Raw genomic sequence first — 20,228 nt, 5'->3', positions numbered from 1 at the left:
CAGGGCTTTGACTCCAAATCCCACAAGTGTGGGGATAAACCGAGATTGCCCCTTGTTGACAAGCTAATATGAATATGATACCATCACCCATGATATCCTCATGGGCTAGTTCTGCAAGATGGAAGTAGGAGACACTACACAGCAATGGTTCCATGCAGACCTGCAGGGCTGATGTCAAAGAATTGCACTGAGCAACTCATGCCCCTGGTATTTGCATTGTGCACTGCTAAAAGGTACTATCTTATTCCTAATGCTATATGAAGCTGTTGGGAGAGGTCATTATTATGATGATTACATTACACTACTGTTCTGCTTTTCTTCCCCTTGGAAGGAACACAAAATAGCTTACCCTCATCTCCATTTTATCCTCACAACAACCACAACAACCCTGTGAGGTGGCATTAGGCTGAGAGTCTGTGAACAGCCCAAATAACCCAGTGAACTTCATGGCTTGAGCAGAGACTAAAACCCGGATCTCCTGAGTCCAGCACTGACCACTATGCCACACTGGCTGTTTGGTTAACTCAATGGCTGGAAGAATTGGTGGGAGTGGATGAAAGACAATAAGCTGAGACTGAATGCTGAGGAGACAGATGGGCAGCTCCCATGACAGGTTAGTTTATAAACCTGAAGAATTGGGTTGAGGAGTACTCCTTGAACCATGTTTGTCATTGGAGGTGGCTTGATTTCTGGACTATGACAATGCTATCTATGTGGAGCTTTCCTTGGGAGTGGTTCAGAAATTGCATCTAGCACAGGTTTCAGAAGTTAGGCTGCTAAGTGGGGCAGCCTACCATGAACTTGTTACAGTTGTTTGAAAGACCTGTAATGGCTGCTAATGTATTATCAGGCCAGGTTCAAGGTGATGTTCTTGACATATAAGGCCCTAAATCACCTGGGTACATGAGGAAGGGTCTTCTCCCATAGCAGCTAACTATTAACAGAGATGTATTGGGGCCTCTTGGTTGTCCCATCATCTGCACATGTACACTGGATGGCAAATATGGGGGAGGGAGTTATTCTGTTGTGGCACCTCGTCTTTGCAATTTTCTTCCCACTGCAGCGTGCAACGTACACTATCCTTCATGGTGTCTCAGCACCTGTTAAAAACTCATCGGTTTAACCCAGACATTTGCTGATTTTAAGATTAACGCTTAGAAGATTTTTTTCTGTCTAATCTTTATATTTTAACTGTTGTTTTAATGACTTTATATGCTGCCTTGCGATGTGGTAGTGAAGGGTGCCATGAAAATATTTTCAATAAATTAGGCAAGTACATCAGAATTAGGAATACTGTATGCATGGTGGAGTACACAGCTGTTAACTGATCTCCATAACCTTTCCATCTCAGAAAAGGGTTGAAAGGATTGTAGGATTGGCCATATTATCATACACATTAGGCAAGGATGCTAAATTCATATATAGTTTTATGCTATGTTCAGTTGCATACTTTCCTCATGCCATATACCATATTCCTACATTTTCTGAATACATGAAGCACACATTAATAGTGAAAGTGATATTCTCTACAAATGTCCAAGGTCCCTGTCCTTTGGTGTAATTCCACATCCTCTCATCTATGACATTGAGGATTGATTCCAGGAATGGGTAGTTAAAATATCCTGGCTAACACTACGTGGCTGTTTGCATCACATGGCAACCTACTGTGGGCTATTTAACTCACCTCACTGTGTGAGATATGTGCAGCAGTGATTTTGAATGTGCCCCCTCTGCTTGGGGTTATTGTGTCATGTGCAGCTCTCAGTCATATAATCTTAAATGATCTTCATATTTTCCACGTGCCATTTAACTCTTCAGTAACCCATAATCTCTGGGTTTGCACAATGTAACAACCCCTCAGCAGTTGCTGCATATGCAAGAGAACCTTCAGGTTATGGGGTGGCACACGATTGAAATGAAATGAATAAACAAATAAAATTGCCAGTATGGTGCAGAGGTTAGAGTGCTGGATTGAGGAGCTGGGAGATCTGGGTTCTCGTTCCCATTCAGCCATGAAGGTCACTGGGTGACTTTGGGCCATGCACTCTCAGCTTGACCCATCTCACAGGTTTGTTGTTACGCAGACAAAATGGAGAGGGAGAGGACTATATAAGCTGCTTTGGTTCTTCACAAGAGGAAGAAAGGTGGAATATAAATGTGGTGTATTAATACTAATTCTAATTTTTGGATAAATAACCCACACTGAGTCATGGCATGTCATCTAAACCCAGTCATGCTTTAGCAATAGTAAGTGTGCATATGCATGTGGGGAGCTGGTGGTCTTTTATAGCCTCTATCAATGGAGTGAGCATGTCAGGTGCTGTACAGAAATCTAGGAACATCCTATCTATATAAAACCAGGAGCTACAGGGTTTATTGTTTTTTTACGTGCTAGAGCAGGCAAGGAGCTTGTGGAAATTTCTCCCTCAGATGCTTAACTACCTTGGCTGGCCTTCAGCATTGGCCACCTCAACTGGTTATGAGCACCCATGTTCTTCAGGAGACAACATGCTCTGGATTGGTTCTTTGAAGTTGACAACTTTTCTCCACATTGGTCTTTAACAGCATCTTGATCTGCAGACTTGCCATGACATGAGTAGGTGGTAACATTTCTCCCCAGGGTTAACATCAAGGTTATGGAGAGTTGGGCACCTGTCAAGGACAAGGGCCCTCTTGACTTGCTTCTCCCCTCCATCACTGGGCCCCATCTCTCACTGTAGCCCAGACAATGGTGGTGGGGAAGAGTCGGAGCCACTGCCTGGATATTCACCGTTTCTCTCCCCGTCAGGCAAGCAAGTGGCAGTGAGGATGAGAAAGACAATGAGCAGCAGTAGCAGCTGCTGATATGGTGGTTGGACGATAGGCTCACTGAGGGAAAGAGGCCCAGTGAGGGCAAATGGCTCGAAGGCCCTCAAAAGCCTGGAGCCATGTCTGCAGATAAAATGGATGATAAATCACCGGAACAGTTTCAGCCTTCCCCCCTAGTCAGTTGTCAACAAGATGTCTGTGCTTGGCAGGATGTCACTCGTTAGAAAGCACGGTCTGGCATATAGCCACCCAGCGTTGGGGTAAAATAGTCTTAGGGAGTAGCTATGGCAACTTTTTCCCCTCAGTGCAACAGTCTCCAGGCCAAAGAATACTCCAGAGGCTTCTTCAGGCCTAGCATCTGGCACCGCAAAATCCTTGCCTGGGCAAACACATTCCAATGCAGAGGAGGCCGAGCGCAGGCCACCCTAAGCGAGGCGAAACCTCCCTGCAACACATTCACACTTTCCCTGCAGTCCTCCAATGACACTAAATATTAATGAGTGGCCTACATTAAAAACCACAAGCACCTGACTCTCCCCGCTCTCCAGCTCCCACCCCTCTCCTTCTGTAGGGCAGCTGCCCTCACGCATCACCACGGAGACCATCTTCTTTACCAGCAGGAACCTGCCCTCCCTCCCTTTCCTTCCTTTCTTCCCCCTCCCTGCCACCGCCAACTGGGGACTTGCCAGAAGGCAAAGGGGGGCTGGTACAGCTGAGCAGGAGGAGAACAGCACCAGCTGTGCATTCATTTCCAGAGGTTTTTCTTCGAGCCTGGCCTTGCTTTTCCTCCCTTTTCTGAGGAGGCAGCGACAGCAAAGGCTAGCAAAGAATTTATGAATTAAAAATAGGGGGTGGCAGAAATGCATGTACATGTATGTGTTCATTAGACTTTCTTTGAAGAACTGCTGTCCCACAAAGCAAGATCAGGAGGAGCCAAGCAAGAGAGTCTTTCTTGGGTTCCCAGCACTAGCTCCCTTTGCATTTCTTTTAAATTTAGATTCTGCATCCACACTATCCAGATTCTACATCAACAAAACCTAAATTCTGCCCTGAAGCTCTGTCCCTGGCAAATCCTGTTTTCTAAGATTTTAGAACATGCATATCTTCACATTCCTAAAGGCCAGGAACATTTTCTTTTAATTGGAAGTTGAAGGGACAGTGCATCCGATGCAGCATTCTGGGCTAGTGCTGCTGATGGGCTAAGCAGCCAGCCACAATCCTCCCAAGGAAGCAGAACCTTGCATAGACCTTTGGCAAATGTTGGCTAGATTTTAGGATATGTCTGTTAAACCAATTCAAACCACTTTCAAGCCTATTTAATCATGATTCCCAGCTAGGGAAATCCCAGGCCTGTAAAGGCATCACTAACTCAGTTCCCAGCAACCTCTCAAAAGTGACAATTCTGAGGGATGTCTGAAAGGAGTCAGGGCAGCTAAAGCAGTTTCAAACTGGTTTGCTTTTCATATAGGTGTCAGACTATTCATGAAGTCTCACCTTGGCAGTAGGGTGCAACAAAAAATAAGCACGTACAATTAAAGAGAACCAGGTATTCTCTTAAAGCAAATTCTGTTAAACTACTGTAACAAAATATAATGCAGCTATGTACTATGTATGGTATAAGTGAACTTTACGATAAGTGGATTGTTTTCCAATATTCAGCTTGTTTTCATGGATAAGTACAAATACTCCCATTTTCCTGAGAGTAGCATAAGATGAAAGTCTTGTCCATGACTGACCCATTGAGTTTGCAGCTAAGAAATGTGGGGAACCCAGACATGATCACTTGTTGCAGTGCTTTACTTATGAAGCAGATGAAAATAGCACCTCTGAGATTGTGCAGAGTGTATGTCCTTCACCAATGTATAATATTCAGCATCTGGCAGTGTGAGATGAGCAAAAAAGAAATGGGACTGATTTTAAGGTAGATTTTAGTTATGCCAATCCACATTTTAGTAATGAAACACTAATTTGAATTCTGACATTTCAGAACAAACCAGAATCATGTTGTTCTTCATTAGCCAAATTATAAAGCACTTTTGATCAGCTACAAAATTGTGCCTGACTCTATGGACAACATTCCTCCAAGTTTTCCTGTCCTCCTCCATCCCCTGGAGTACACCCAAACCCACACCCACCTCTCCAGTGACCCCATCCAGCCACCTCAACCTCTGCCATCCCCTTCTCCTTTTGCCTTCAATCATTCCCAGCAGCATGAGGCTAAGGGAAAAATACATACTGGATTTCAGATAAATATCAAGCTCTGATATTTAATTCACCCCTGCAATCACATTACCAACACAATCAAGTACTGGAATGTATGACTTCATCTGTGAACCCTGTTTTCAATATAAGGGTTTAAAGAGCGAATTTATGATGCAGGAATACCATTGAGAAGAGGGCCACTGTCTCTCATGTTGCTGGCAATGTGATTATTTCTCAAGAGCCACTATAGGAGGATGGGTGGTTGTTGTCTAGGGCTGCATTCCCTTGGGGGAAATACGTGGGGAGCAAGGTGGTGGATGGGGCCTGGTCCAAACTCTTTTTTTCTGCTACTTGCTTCTCTCTTCTTTTTCTTCCCTGCTAGGGAGCTCCTAGGGAGTTGCATCAGTCTCGCTGGAGGCCTTCATTGATCTTTTACAGAGGACTTAGAGTAGTGGACATATTTGGCAGGTTGCAGAACTATCCTGGGCACCATACAAAGTGTGTATGCTGCAGTGCAAAGCATCAGGCTGCTGTCACCTACCCTCTTCATTTCCTAAGGACATGACTGAACCACACATGTGACCCAGAGGAATTCATGAGAAAACAAGATGAAGGCATCCAGAGGACCTCCCTTTGCTTTGAAATGTTGGTATTTTAGGCACCTCAGTGGGCACTCAAATGATTGTCCGCTCCTAACTTCCTGGGTGAGTTATTGATTCCACAAATTGAGTGACAGTTGCTACACACAACCATAAGGGCTTATGTGTAACAAATGACATTTATTTATTTATTTATTACAAAAGGGTGATGGTTCACATTATGGTTTTACTTTCTTCCATCATGAAAATCAAGGCAAAATATAGGATTCCCAGGAAACTTCCCATCAAAGAACTAACCAGCCCCAACTCTTCTTAGCTTCAGTAATGGGGTTGCATCATATGCCTTCAGACACTTACGGGTAGCTATAGACACAACACTCTTCACATATACTGTTATCGTTTAATCTTGAGTATTTCCAATGGCGGGCCTTCACACTTTGCTAAGAATCATGCCTGGTGTGTCTCCACCCCCAACTAAAAGGGTACTTTTTTGCAACAGAACAACTCTGCATAGGATGTCCATCCCCCCAACCCACCCATTGAGCAAAGCAACCATAGCCTCTCTAGTGCCACACACATTCTTCACCTGAGAAGGTACAGCTACCTGCACGTCTCAAGTTCTCAAAGAATAAGTGCTGGAGCTTCACTACTAATAAACAAGATTCCCATCTGACTGCAGCTGAAAGTAAAAAGAAGCTGCTAACATACATCTTGAACTCATGCCTTGCCCCGAGAGGTCTCTCCCAGTTGGCCAGGGCTTGTCTTTAGAAGCAGGAAGGGCAAATTATTCTCTTTGATTCCTTTCCTGTCCTACACACACATCACACACACACTCTACCCATTTTCCTTCATGCTGTGTTCCATCCAAACAGCCCAAAGTGGCCCTTGATTGATGGCAGTGTTTGCCCGCTAAGCGCACCCTGCGGTCCAATCCTTGCACGTTCCCCAATTCCTCCCCAGTCCCTATTCAAAGACCGACGGTGTCTCGCGTTGGTCCCCAAGGTGCTATTAATTAAAAATACATCCAATTAAATGGCAGGTGAGGACGTGCCACACAAGCTCCCTCCTCGTCCTGCTACGATTGGCTCATCTGTGCTTTGATTTGAACGAGACACAGAGAGAGGCTACAGGAGGGTTCTCTGAACCTGTGCCAACATAGACCATGCCAGCCTGTTCGGGTGGTGTAGTGTGTGTGCGTGTGTGTATGCACAAGAGACATGGCAGACTGATTTCCATAGCTGGTGGTTGGCATTATTATATTTCGTCAGCTGCGGCCTGCCCCATTTTTATATTCTCCTTCTCCCAAGTAGTAAGCCTGAAAAGGGGGGGGGGGGGGCAATTCTCTAGTAGAGAAACAGTTTGCTGAGTGAACAACAGATCCATTTAAATAAGGCTATTGGGAAGACTTCCAAGAAAGCAAAGATCTGGCTATTCATTTCAAATGAAGAAGTGAACTCCCATTTCTCTTTGCTCCCAGTCTCTAAAGCACGCTAGCCTGTGCCCTTTTGTTACTGCCTTTCTATTCGCCACCTACTTTGCGTGCTTTACTTCAATCCCCTGGACTCCCAAGCCTCAGTGGCCAACAGAGACCTGGCACAAGACATCAATGATGGGTCCTGAGAAGATCTTTTCATTCATTAAAAACAGCTGTGGTGCTGAGGGAGGGGAGCCTTAACCCTTTCTTCACATGCTGTTCCTCCAACTTAAAAAACTTCCCCAACGTACTGATAGCTGGATGGGTAGAAAGGCGCAATGCAGGATTACTGGAAGCTGAACTACTCAACCAACATCCATTTTCTGTTGTGATACACTCGCCGAATACACATAATCAACAGAATTTCACCATGTTGACATTACATGAGACATTGTTACTGGCATCAATCTAAGAGAGCCCAATCCTTTGGCAACTGTGATGTAAAGGGGGAAACATTAATGTGGATAACATTCCGTTTCACCATGGTTTGTCTAAATCAATTCCCCATATTCTACTGTGATCCAGAAGAGCCACAACAACTATCGAGGTTGTAGCCAGACATTTATAGAATTCATGGGGTCATATCCATGCTAAATCCTAGATGGAGCGGATGGAGCCGGGGCTGATAAGCCAGGAGGAACTAGTTGCCTCAGGCTGCAGATGCTGAGGGGGCAAAGTGTTGGAGGAAAGAGTGCTGTTTGCCACGTAGCCTGCCACCTTGGAAGCAAGCTTGCTGCCCTCAGGTGCAGCAAAAGACACTGTCCTGCTTGCAGTGTTAAAGTTTGAGTCAGCTGCCAGTCCTGTCAGCCACTGTATGTGAAAAGGGGGTAGGGTTCTTGCCCTTTGCCTCAGACAAAATGTCTTAGTCCTGCCCTTTAGTCCTGCCCTTGGCTGAACAGGGTTCGGTAAAGCTGCCCTATTCATAATATTTCAGGTTTCCTCTTTGCAAGCCACACTGAAAACAATAGGATGTATACCTTGAAAATACGAGCCCATTGATTCCATGAAATTTTGTCTGTGTCCTTGATAGTTTGTTTATTGGGTTTAGAAACCACACTCAGAAGTCCCACACAGGACTCCCCATGTGTGTTATTGGTCCTTGTAGATTACTGTGCATTGAAAATTGGATTGAAACCAACATTAGTTCTACTTTCAATTGACTCACTGAAATGAATGGGACATAAGTTAGTCATTCTTAAATCCCATTTGTTTCAATTATTCAAAGTAGAACTAACTTTGGATTTAACTCAAAGAAATTGAATGTTAGTCATAGGCTTGTAAATTTAACTGTTTTTAATGGAATATGATAAGTAGCAAAAATAACAAAACAAAAAACAATTAATGGTCAAGTTTTAATCAAATGCATGATTTGTATGAATAACATTTTGATGTTCTGGCATTCGAAGCAGATTCCCGGGCTGAAAGTTAAGCTATGCATGTGAGATAAACTTGATAACAAAATTTAACAATAATCACAGGGCAAAGTGATATCAAAAAGGGAAGTATGAAGCAAAATAGCATGCAAAAGCAGAAAGTCTTGCTGTTGCCCAGCAAGTGTATTTATTCCCAATCTTGTGTGGAAGGAGCTCCACAAAGGTGTTCCCAGTTTTGGAATCTGCCACATTTCTTGCCGACTTCACATTCCAACTAATTGGAGATTTTAATCTTCAGCGACTTTCTGCTCAGGGGTGCTGACAGGATCACCAGCTGTGCAGCTATTCCAGAAGCAGCGGCTTTTTAATCAAGCCATCTTGGCAGGGAAGGTGGGATGGTGAAATTGGGGAAGAGAAGGGGGAACTTAAGAGGATGAGGATGGTGAGGGCTTGGTGTTAAATCAAAAGACAGACAGACCTGGGGTAGGTGAGACAAGGCAAGCTTGAACAGCCAAGTCCGGCAAGACCCAGAAAAAAAGACAGTATTAGGGCTTATATATACTGCAGCTTTCCCACTGGTGCATGATCAGATGATGGGTCTTCCTGCTCTGTTGTACAGATGCTACTTGCTGACAGGCAATTTTAAGGCCCCTGACTGCACTTCCTATGGTTATTTACCTTCCAAAATGGACTGAGGGCTGTGCAGAGGATGCCTTCAAATAGGGGAGAGTCCACTGACAGGCCTTTACAGAGAGAACTGTCCTCTGGAAAGTAGTAAACATGGCTAATTTACTATCATTGCCACACTTTGTGGTGGCAAATTCCATATGCAAAAATATTTTCTTTTCTCCCTCTTGAGCCTACAGCCAATATCTCAATCATCCCCAAGTTCTGGTATTACAAGAGGAGGTAAAATCATTACTTCCTACTCAATTGTCCTAACTATATATCTGATTAGGCTGCAATCCTACACATTTACCCAGGAACAAGTCCTACTGAATTCTGTAAGGCTTACTTCAATGTAGGCATGTATAGGATTGTCTTGGCCCTTTTCTTAATCAAGCAAACCAGAGCTCTTAAGTTGAGCCCTCCCTGGACAGGTATATGGTACCAACTCTTTCTCTTTTTCAAATCCCTCCTCAAAGACTGTCTTTTCTATGATGTCTTTGTCCTATCCCTTAAAGTTTGTCCCCAACTTACATCTAAACGAATTTCTTCACATCCGTCCCTTGTTAGCTTTCTCCCTCCCCTCTCATCATTGTCTCCCACACTGCTAGTTGTACATTGCAAACTCCTCGGCAGCACCAACTTTATTTTGTTTTGTTGTATTGCTTAAGAAACTTCATACAGTGCCAAGTACATGGATGACATTCTGTAAATTAGTAGCCAATCTGCATAAATCACAATGTTCTTTACTTCTGAGAACAGAATGCAAGTTGCTTTAGTGGTTGGTTTTAATTTTCTTTGATGTGAAATTGGGAGGATTTTTTTATTTGTATATGGCATGTATTAGCATTAGCACCAGCTTTGGGTTTTATTACAGGATTATGTTCAGCTACTCAGCAAAGAATGGTGCATTTTGCTGCACTGAGGCCCCAAGAACCTCCTTTGTGTTAATACAGCTGACTACTTTGGCTGCAGAGGTCTCTTCAGCAACTGGTAAAAGGAAATGAAACCAAAACAGAGCTGAGATGGGGTTAACAGGCCATGATGACCCAAAAGAGAGATGCCAGAACAGTCATCCCTGTTGAAATGATGCAAAGGTTTATTGGCATGTGCTGCCCCCTTGTGTCTAAAAGAAATGTTGTGATTTCCATCAAGAGCAGATCAACCATCTGGCCAAATCCAAAGGCCTGCTTTTCACTGCACAACCATGCTCGGAGTGCTCAGAGTGCATTATTGTGATCATTTTTACAACAACCCTGTAAGATATGACAGTCATCTGCATGTATCTATTTTATTTCAAATATTTATATTTTGTTTTTCTGATAATAATGCCCAAACCAGTGGTCATTATTCTTTAAAAATCATAAAAACCATTTCACAGTACATGAATATAGCAGCATGACAAAAACATCACCAAAAAACCACCCTCTTCTTCACACAGCACTGGAAAGAAAACACTGTAGATACCCATTAAAGGGTATCCAAACATGATATCACTGTAGAAAAAGTTCTCTCTTCATTATAGCAATAGCCACATCAGGGTGATCAATAATTCAGGAGTGGAAAATATCTGGGCCTCTAAATGCTGTTGTACTACAACAACCACCATCCTTGACCATCATCTAATGAGAGTTGGGAGTCCAATACCAACTAAAAAGGCAGTTCCCCTTCCCAATGTAAGAGATTGAACATGTGCATAAGGGAGAAGTCTGTCTTTCATGTTACGCTGGTCCAAGATACTACCGATGGGGAAGTGAGCCTGAGAGATAATGGCTGGCTTAAGGTCACTCACAGAGAGATATCTTCTACTGAATCAGACTACTGATCAAGCAAGTTCAGTATTGTGCATCCTCCTCCCTCCCTTGCTTCCTCTCTTGCACATGCATATGACATGCACACATACATGTGTGTGCACACCGTTTTTAAAGCAATGAGGCAGCCAAGGGGAGGGGGTGGGCAGAGATCGAATCTACTTTGGTTAGAGTGCCATCTGGTGGCTGTCTAACTGTCCTCCATTAATATCAAAGTTGGAGAAGAAAGGCATTTGGGGGATGTTGGGTTAGTTTAGTTTTGTATTGGGTTTGTTCACACTGTTCCCTTGGTCAAACAGGTGTTTTAAAACTAATTTAAACAATTTATCATGAGTGACAGAGGGATGGCTGATACTAATCATTTAACAGCTAACTGGATAGTCAAGCAGGGGCATGGGGGCTACCTAGTGTATTGCACTGAGTGCTACATATATGACCATCTGAAAGTGTTAGAGCAACTTTTACAGCAAACCCTGGGGAATGCCAACAAAAGCTGGGAAGCATCTTGTTCAAGTTAAATATCCCTAGTGGAGAAAGAAGAAAAAGTTTCTGATTGCTCAAATGTAGATGGGGTAGAAATCACCATGAGCAATAAGCCATGAGACAGTCCAAGAAGCCTAGCTGACAAAACAGAAGTTGCACATAGTAGAAACATCTGTATAGCTGTTTTTATCTGGGCGCCTTCAAGCCAAAATAGGAGAGTGAGACTGCCTGGTTTCAAAAGAGAAACCCTGATATAGTCAACTGTGGATATAAACTCTATAGGAATGACTAGGAAGTGCATACTGGAGGAGATGTTGCTCTGTATATCAAAGAGGTCATAGAGTCCATCAGACCTGAAAACCTAAAAGATGCTGAGTCCTCCACAGAAATACTGGGGATGACAATGAAACTAATCTAGTGCTAGGAACTTGTTGTTGTCCTCAACAGAATACTCCAGGTGATCTTGAACAGCAAAACAGAAACATCCAAATGAGAACATGTTGTATTAACATGTGGTCTTCAACCACCCCACATTGATTGGATAATGGAATTTTCTAGTTCTGACAGAAAAAATAATTTCTCAGTGTCCTAAATGACAGTGTTCTAGAACAGTTGATCAGGGAACCAACCGTAGGGGAGGCCATCCCGGATTTAATTCTAGGTGGAATTGCCCAGGACCTGGTACGAGATATAAATGTTGTTCAACCAGTTAGAAACAGTAAGCACAGTTCTAACAGATTACATATGATGGAAGATTGCCAAAGAGATCCAACATACTCACACTTGAATTCAAAAGAGGAAACTTTTCTAAAGTGAGGGAACTGGCAGAAAGGGAATGAAAAAGTTGGGAGTCAAGAGGCCTAAATCCCTTCAAAATGCTTGAAGATTATTCAAAATCACAGTAATCTAAACTCTGGTAGTATGTATAGCACAGGTTAGGAAAAGTAGCACCAAGAGGTCACCAGCATGGTTAAGGATTCATGTCAAGGAAATTATTAAGAGAAATAAGGCTTCCTTCAGAAAATGGAAGTCTTGTCCAAATTTTTTTTTGGGTGGGGGGGAGCACAAGCTTGCACAAGGGAAGGACAAACAATGAGAGACTAAATAAATGGAGGAGCATATTGTTAACATCAAGACAATAATAAATAATTTTTAAACATATTATAAGCAGGAAATCAACTAGAAAGTCACTTGGACCATTAGATAATAACGGAGTTGAAGGAATACTAAGGGATGATAAGGAGATTGCCAAGAAACTGAATGAATTCTTTTCATTTGTCTTCTCTGCAGAAAATGCAGGAAGATACCTGTGCCTGAACTGATATATTTAAGAAGAGTCTAAGCAGCTAAGCAAATAGTGGTGACAATAGACGAAATTCTCAACTTACTGAAGAAGTGAAAGTTAATAAATCATTGGGCCTACAAGGTATCCATGCTAGAGATCTTAAAGAACTCAAATATGAACTTGCTTATCTTCTTAGAAAAAAATGTAACATGTACCAGAGGACTGTAGCATGGCCAATGTAACACCAATTTTTAAAAAGGAATCTAGGAGAAATATGGGGAATTACTGGCTGATTAGTGTAAGGTCTAATTTAGGTAAATTGATTGAAAGTGTTATTAAAGCTAAAACTAGTAAGAATATAGGACAAGAATTGCTGAAAAGGATCAACATGGCTTCTGTAAGGTAAGTCCTGACTCACTAAAGAGTTCTTTCAGCTTCTTAATAAACAAGTGGACGGGGGTGATCTGCTAGACATTGTTTCCTTGGACTTCCATAAGCTTTTGGATGATGTTCATCACCAAAGACTTCTGAGCAGTCAAGAAATAAGAGGGGAGGTCCTCTTATGGACCAGTAACTTGTTAAAGATCAGAAAGCAAAAATAAATAGTAAGTTCTCCCAGTGGAGGGATGTAACAGCAGAATCCCACTGGGATCTGTATAGAGGCAAAAGCTATTCAATATATTCATAAATGATCTGGATTTAGGAGTGAGCAATGAAGTGGCGAAGTTTGCTTATGACACCAAACTAACTGCCCAGAGTCTATGGGAATGCGGTGGTATATAAATTTTAAAATAAATAAATACGCTAAAATACGGCAGTTAAAACAAAAAGGGAGTTAATTGGAAGAGTACAAGAACGATCTCTTCAAACCAGGAGAATGGGCCTCAAAATGGCAAATATGGTTGCATATAAGCAAGTATGGAACAGTATGGAACAATATAGAAAATAAAATAATGGTTCACAAACAGAAAACATTCCAATTTCCATGATAGGAGATGCAGAAGACTGCAGCAACCATTGAACTATTGTATTAATCTCCCATACAAGCAAAATGATGCTCAGAGTGTTGCAAGAATATTAAACTATATACAGCATGAATTGCTAGACATGCAAGCTGGATTCTGAACAGGAAGAGGCACTAGAGATCATATTGCACCTCATTGGTAGGAGATTCAGTACAGATAACAGGAAAGACTTCACACAGCATATAGTAAAAAGATGAAATTTGCTTCCACAAGATGTTGTGATGGCCACCAATATGGACAGTTTTCAAAGGGGAATTGGAGAAATTCATGGAGGATAAAGCTATCAGTGGTTATTAGTCCATAGCACGTATGGCTATATGCTACCTCCAGCATCAGAGGTATTATATCTGTGTTCAGCAATTGCTGGAGAAGCTGGCCACTGTATGAACAGAATGCTGAACTATGTTGGGAATGAAAGGGACAGTTATTCTTGGCACATGTTCCAAGATTTGACTCATCAAATGAGGCGAGGCCTGGGAACCAGAATTCTCAGATGCTGCAAGAAGCAGAGGGGTTTATCTCAAGGGCACCCTTCACAGGGGTTCAGACAGACACTGAGAATAGTCAGGATTTCCAACTGCATGGAGTGAGAGTGGGACTGGGAGAAGAACTCCTGCAGCCAGCTGAGCCTGGTTCAACTCTTGACCCAGATGTCAGGAGAGACAGGCCAACCAACTAGAGAGACAACAGACAGAAAGGAGGCTTGCCTGTCTGCAAAAGGGCCATCCCACAGGGAGTGGTCCTGGGGTACTCAATAGGAGGATGCTTCGACATGAGTGCAACAAACTGCCCTGTGAATGCTCAGAGAGGCGTTCTTTGTTGGTTCTGCTTATTGGAAGTGCATTGGAAGATAAAGAGATTTTGCCAAAAAATGGACTGTTGTTGGAAGTGTGCAGGGGGAAATGTAGCTTGTGACAGACTGGTTGGACCCTTTCTTCCATTTATTGTTTGTAGGCAATGGACAGAGAGGTCCGCCTGGCACAGTCGTTATTTGTTTTTCGGCGCCAGGCTAAGACCTTTTTATTTCAACAATATTTTTAAAAGATTTAACATCAGCTATATAGGTTTTAATCTGCAGCCAGGGTGGATCTGGATTTCATTTGTATTATGTTTTATTTTATTTCTCTTATTTGTGTAAGCCGTCCTGAGGCTATGCGATGGGACAGCATACAAATACTCTAAATAAATAAATAGATAGATAGATAGATAAACAGATAAATAAAAACATATTTATAGATACAAGGCATGAACCGTGAAATAAATAATAAAATGTATATATTTATATAATATTGAGCCAGACAAGCAAGACTCCCCTTAATTTTTATCACTGTTGTTATTCATTTAGGCTACACTAATTTTCATTACTGCTAGTGCAATAGGTGAAAATTTAGGTGAAAATATATTTGTATCTGCTAGCAGCCATCTGATATTAAAGTAATCAGACAGACCTTCTAACACAGTCCAGGTTGGGGTCATAAACTTAACTCTAGGTGATATATGTAATAGGCAATATAAAATACAATGTACCACATCTTCAGTTTTACCCAGTCCACATACACAAAAGCAGTCTTTTGCCGACATTTTGAGGAATCTGCTAGCTAAATATTCTTGGGCATCAGAAGAAAACTGTGCTGTGTGAAAACACCCAATAAGTACCCTGTTCATGATCTAATTTAATTTTAGCATCCCAAATAGCAGACTTACAGTTCTTTATATATTCAGAGTTCTCTTTCTAAATCTTCAGCAAAAATAACATCCTGAATCTTCCAAACAGATATATCCTGTACAGTCATTGCTGGGGATAATGAATAACTCAGGATCAAACCTCTACATGTTTGCAACCCACCTTACCTGCTGTGGGTCTAGAAAACATTCATTTGCTAAACAGTGATCTGGCATCCCTGACAGCTTTTTCCAGTTATAGATTTATGTGTATGAACTTTCTCAAATTGCTTTACCATACAGGAGGTACAGTAAAAAAGACTTTTAGCATTGGTTCAACTAGATGGTAGCCTTCAGTATAATAGAGCTTCTTTATGGGTTCCAATGAATGAACTACTGATGATGTAATTACCACCAGGTGAGTGTGCCATAGAGCATTTTCAGAAAAGTGTAACCCCAGGTATTTAAATGAGTAATGCTGTTCTGTAGTGTGCCCATCCAATGTCCATTTACGATGTTTCTGCCTCTTACAAAGATGACCACTTTAGTCTTACTGTAACTGATAGCGAAACCTTCTTACTTACAAGAAGTTCCAAATTTAGTAAGCAGTCTTCTCATACCTGCTTGAGTCGGGGAGTCAAGAGCCATTTCATCTAGATAAAGCAGGACTGACATCTTCTGTTCCCTAACAGCAGTGGGGGAGAGTGAGGAGGAAGAAAAACCCCAAGTTATATCATTTATATAAAGATTAAATAAAAGAGGTGCCAAAATGTAACCATCCTTGACTCCCCTTGCTGTAGGTATGAAGTCCAAGAGGAAACCTGCTGGATTCCTCTTAGACTCCATTCAGATTCTAATATCAATATTGAAATAAAGCCATTGTATGAGGAATAAGCCTATTGCTTGCCTATTGAGCTTGCCTATAGGATATTTTTCCATGGATGCTGACAGTCGATGAAATCAAAAGCAGATGATAAATCTATAAATTGCAGTACAGAGCTTTTTAGGCGATCTATTTATATATTTTTAAATAAGACAAAGCATGCTATGCTCCTTGGGACAACCAGCCTGCATTAGAGATAGAATCTGCTCTTTTCCTATCCATTGTTCTAATCTGTCTGACAATATATAATTGTCCATATATTTTGGCAGGGATATCAGGCAAGCTTATTCGGCAATAATTCTGGGGGTCTTGTTTGATCGCATTTCTTAATAGTTGGCACTACCATGCTGGACATCCAACGATCTGGCAGTATTCCATTAAATTAATTGTGAGGAATAATGTTGCCAGGATTGGTGCCCACCACACTGCTTCCTGGCTTGGTCCAACATGACTCTTCTTATGTTAACTTTTTTTCAAACTGTCTTTCCAAGAAAACTGAAGTATTGACCATCTCCTAAGTAATTACAAATTTTGTAATTCAGTGTTGATATCTTTACAATGATCTGGGTCTCAGAATTGCTGTTGAGAAGCCCAGGCTCCTGTCCTCTGAGACCTGAACCTCCATACAATGGATGCTTTCTTTGTTAGGAGTGACTTAGTACTTCAAGGACACTCAGTAGCACAGTTTGAGGATTTCAGAGTCTAGGCTTAAGGTTCTCACTTAGAGGCATGCTCCAAAAACAAGATGCAGCTCAGGTCCCACTTGCAGGTAAACAGGTTGCTTTGCTTTGGTCCACTTCAGGCAAGACCCACTTTGTCTCAAAGTCTGAAGCAGGGATTCACTGTGGAAGAGTGCATATTGTCCCACTGTCTAAGCTGAGCCAATGAACAAATGGCTACAATGATTTTATATTCTGACAGAACCTCATGAAGTTTTTCAGTATAATAGCCTCTTCTGATGAATTAAACCTGGAAAATAATCACACACAGGTGCTAAACAGATTTACAACTTGAAGATTTTTTTTCTTTTTAAAGGGAATGCCATAATGTTTTAATTTCTTGACAGAAATTGATGAAATTTGTGGGCACAAATTTGCCCCTTCTGAAGGAATGAAGTCAGTCAAATTTCAGACAGAGGTGTGTGTGTGTGTGTGTGTGTGTGTGTGTGTGAGGGTTGGGGTGGGGGGAGGGAGGGATGTTAGATATAAGTGGAGTCTTCAAAACTTAGGAAAAGTTCCCTGCCCTCCTATGTTTTAAGGAGCAATTTGTAAGCAAAAATTGCAAATTGCCACATTTGCTTGACCCTTGTCTGTCTCAACTTATCACATCTAGTATAAGGAGACTGGTCAGCAAGGCCCTGAAGGCTAGGAATGTCTCTTTACAAGAAGGGGGGGTTCAGGTGGCCCTTAAGAGGGATTAAAAAAAAACCTCTTGGGAAAAAAGGCCAGCCTGGTCTCAGAAGATTATGACAACCAGCTGGTTGCAAATGACCCTTTCTTGGTCAAGGTGCTTGACCATATGGTTGCCATACAATTCCAGGCACTCTTGAATGAGACCAGTTAATTTGGAATGCTTTCAGTATGTTTTCAGGCATTGAAACTACTTTTGTCACCTTGATGAATTACCAATGTAAGCAGGACAGGAAAACTACAATCCTGTAAAATTTTCTGGACCTCTTGGAAGCTTTTGGTACAACAGGACCATAATAGCCTTCTAGACAGATTATCTGGTTTAGGAATTGGCTGCACAGTATTCCTGTTCTACTAGGACAGAAGTAATGCCACCACCCACAAAGCAGTACTAAGGGATTATTACACTGACTGTCCCCATGACATTTGTTTCATGTGGTCCCAGGTGCTTCTTAACATTTACATGAAACCACAGAATGAATTCATAATGAATACACTGAAGCCTAATTTTGAAGATAACATGGATATGTTGTATGGAAACTTATGTTATGGTTGCCCTGCAGGAGCGCCCTCAGCCAAACTATACTGAATCCACCATACTCAGGTGCAAGAGACAGAAGCCTCCCTTTCACAATCAACTGCAGATCTCTGCCTAAGCCAACAGCTAGGTCACAGGACCCTGATAGTGCAATGCATAAGGCCTGGATGAGGTCATCTGTAGGCAAGGCAATACCACTTAGCCAATTTACTAAAAAATAAACAATCCAGGTATCTGAACAATAGGAGTCTTCTAGAATGCATCTCAGAGCTGGGGATGAGCCATTACTGAACAGTCAGAGGGCAAAGATAAAACATCTGCCCAGGCAATCAGAGAGGAACAAGAGCAGATCATATTTAACTGAGGGGCTTTTCTTTTCCACAGTTCATTTATCAAGGGAGATGCTACTAACTTGTCCTGTATGGTGTTGTACTCTCCTCGGAGGAGCAGATTTGCAGTCTGGGAATACTCATAGATCCAGCCTGATCACTGAAGACATTAGTGACCTGATGTACCTTCACTAGCTGAAGTTTGTTCACTACTTGCAAGTCCTCCTGGACAGCCCTATTCAGACCTTTAGTAGCTATCAGATTAGGATATCTTACGCATTTTAGGTGTAGTTGCTTTCAAAGACTGCTTGAAAATTGCAGCTAGTAACTTGGCAGCAATATTTTATTGCTTTATTGATATAGCTTTCTTTGTCAACATTGATGTAAACTGCCTTGAAAATGCTGATCAGAGGGTAGTATAAATATTATATAAAACAAAATAATAATTGGGACTGGTTATTGGAACCCATTTCATTTATGGTTACAGCATTTCACTAACTTCCAATCTGTTTTTAAAGTCAATTCAGAGTGCTTACCTTTCGAGCTCCATATGACTGAGGAAACAGGTATCTGAAGGAATGTCTGTTCTGCCAATTGACCATTGAGATTATCTTCAGAGGCCATCCTCCAGGTATTTCTATCATCTGGGGCAGGGCAAATGGAAACTGGGGAGAGAGGAGCCTTCTTGACTGTGGTACTTCATCAATGGAATTTGCTTCTCAAGGATGCTCACTAGTGCCCTCTCCAATATCATTTTGGTGCCAGGCAAAAAAAATATCTCTTTATTTTTCAGGCTTTAAAATTTTTACTGAGCTTTCAACATGTATGAAAAATCTTTGAAAGTGTTATTTTTGTGCTTTTTACTGATTGCTGTATTTTATTGCTTTATTTATATAGCTTTCTTCATCAACAGTGATGTAAACTGCCCTAAAAATGCTTATCAGAGGGTAGTATAAACATTCTGAAATAGATAAAGTCTGCTAGTTCTTAGCTCTCCAAGATATTTTTACACTGATAGTGAGGTAAGGAGAATAATGGCCTGCCAAAGGCTAAGTTTATGACAGTGACAAGTTCTGTACAAAGGACTTCCTCATTGGTGAGTAAGGACTGCTGGGGGTTGCAGAACTCCCCACAGACTTATTGTTTTGGTGGGGGGCTAAGGACACCTAGAACTGTGTTCTTAGTCACTATGCTACATTAGCTGGGGAGAATAAGCTCAGTACACATTCAGGTTTCTCTGTTATCATATGTGGAAATGGTGGCATTGCCACTCAAAAGCTATAGCAATGTCAGAGAAAGGTTCTGGGGTACACATTCCAGTTGCATAGTAAGCTACTGATTCTGGAAGCAGCAGGAAAGTCCAGGCTCTTACTGCTTACTGATAGTCCTGCTTAGCCCCTTCTTCTGCCAGATTCTTGGGATTTGTAGTGGACTGGGTAAGAGCCAATAAAATGAAACTGCATCCTGATGCCAAGAAGGACATGATGAGGGCTAAGGGAGGTGGCGCTCATCCTAACAGAGATTTGCAGTCTGGGTGTATTACCAGCTCTATTACCTTCACTAACTGAGGCTTGTTTACCAGTTTAATCTTATTGGAAATGCCTTGTGTGACTTGCCTCACCTGCTTGAGTGATTTCAAGCTATTTGTACTGCAGTCCCTGGCTTTGGTTTTTGTGGGGGA

At 41.9% G+C, this 20,228-nt stretch overlaps 1 protein-coding gene across 5 annotated transcripts in view; it reads right to left on the bottom strand.

Annotated features, from left to right (window-relative positions):
- Positions 1 to 20,228, bottom strand: part of CDK12 (cyclin dependent kinase 12) — an 86,635-nt gene that overhangs the window by 21,704 nt on the left and 44,703 nt on the right. Inside the window, exons 17-18 of one of the 5 annotated variants that reach the window (XM_044446941.1) lie at positions 19,084 to 19,212; positions 16,009 to 17,240 (exon numbers count right to left, since the gene is read on the bottom strand). The gene's annotated coding sequence lies outside the window, so the exon portion shown is untranslated. Of the gene's footprint in view, positions 1 to 16,008; positions 17,241 to 18,941; positions 19,290 to 20,228 lie in introns of those variants that run through there. The other 4 variants (XM_044446942.1, XM_044446943.1, XM_044446944.1 and 1 more) reach the window with 4 other exon arrangements.

This window comes from Varanus komodoensis, unplaced genomic scaffold (genome assembly GCF_004798865.1).
Source record: "Varanus komodoensis strain SLA01 unplaced genomic scaffold, ASM479886v1 scaffold50, whole genome shotgun sequence".
Classification (NCBI taxonomy): Eukaryota; Metazoa; Chordata; class Lepidosauria; order Squamata; family Varanidae; genus Varanus; species Varanus komodoensis.
Note: the sequence above shows the minus strand (reverse complement) of the source record. Positions and strands in the feature narration are given on the sequence as shown.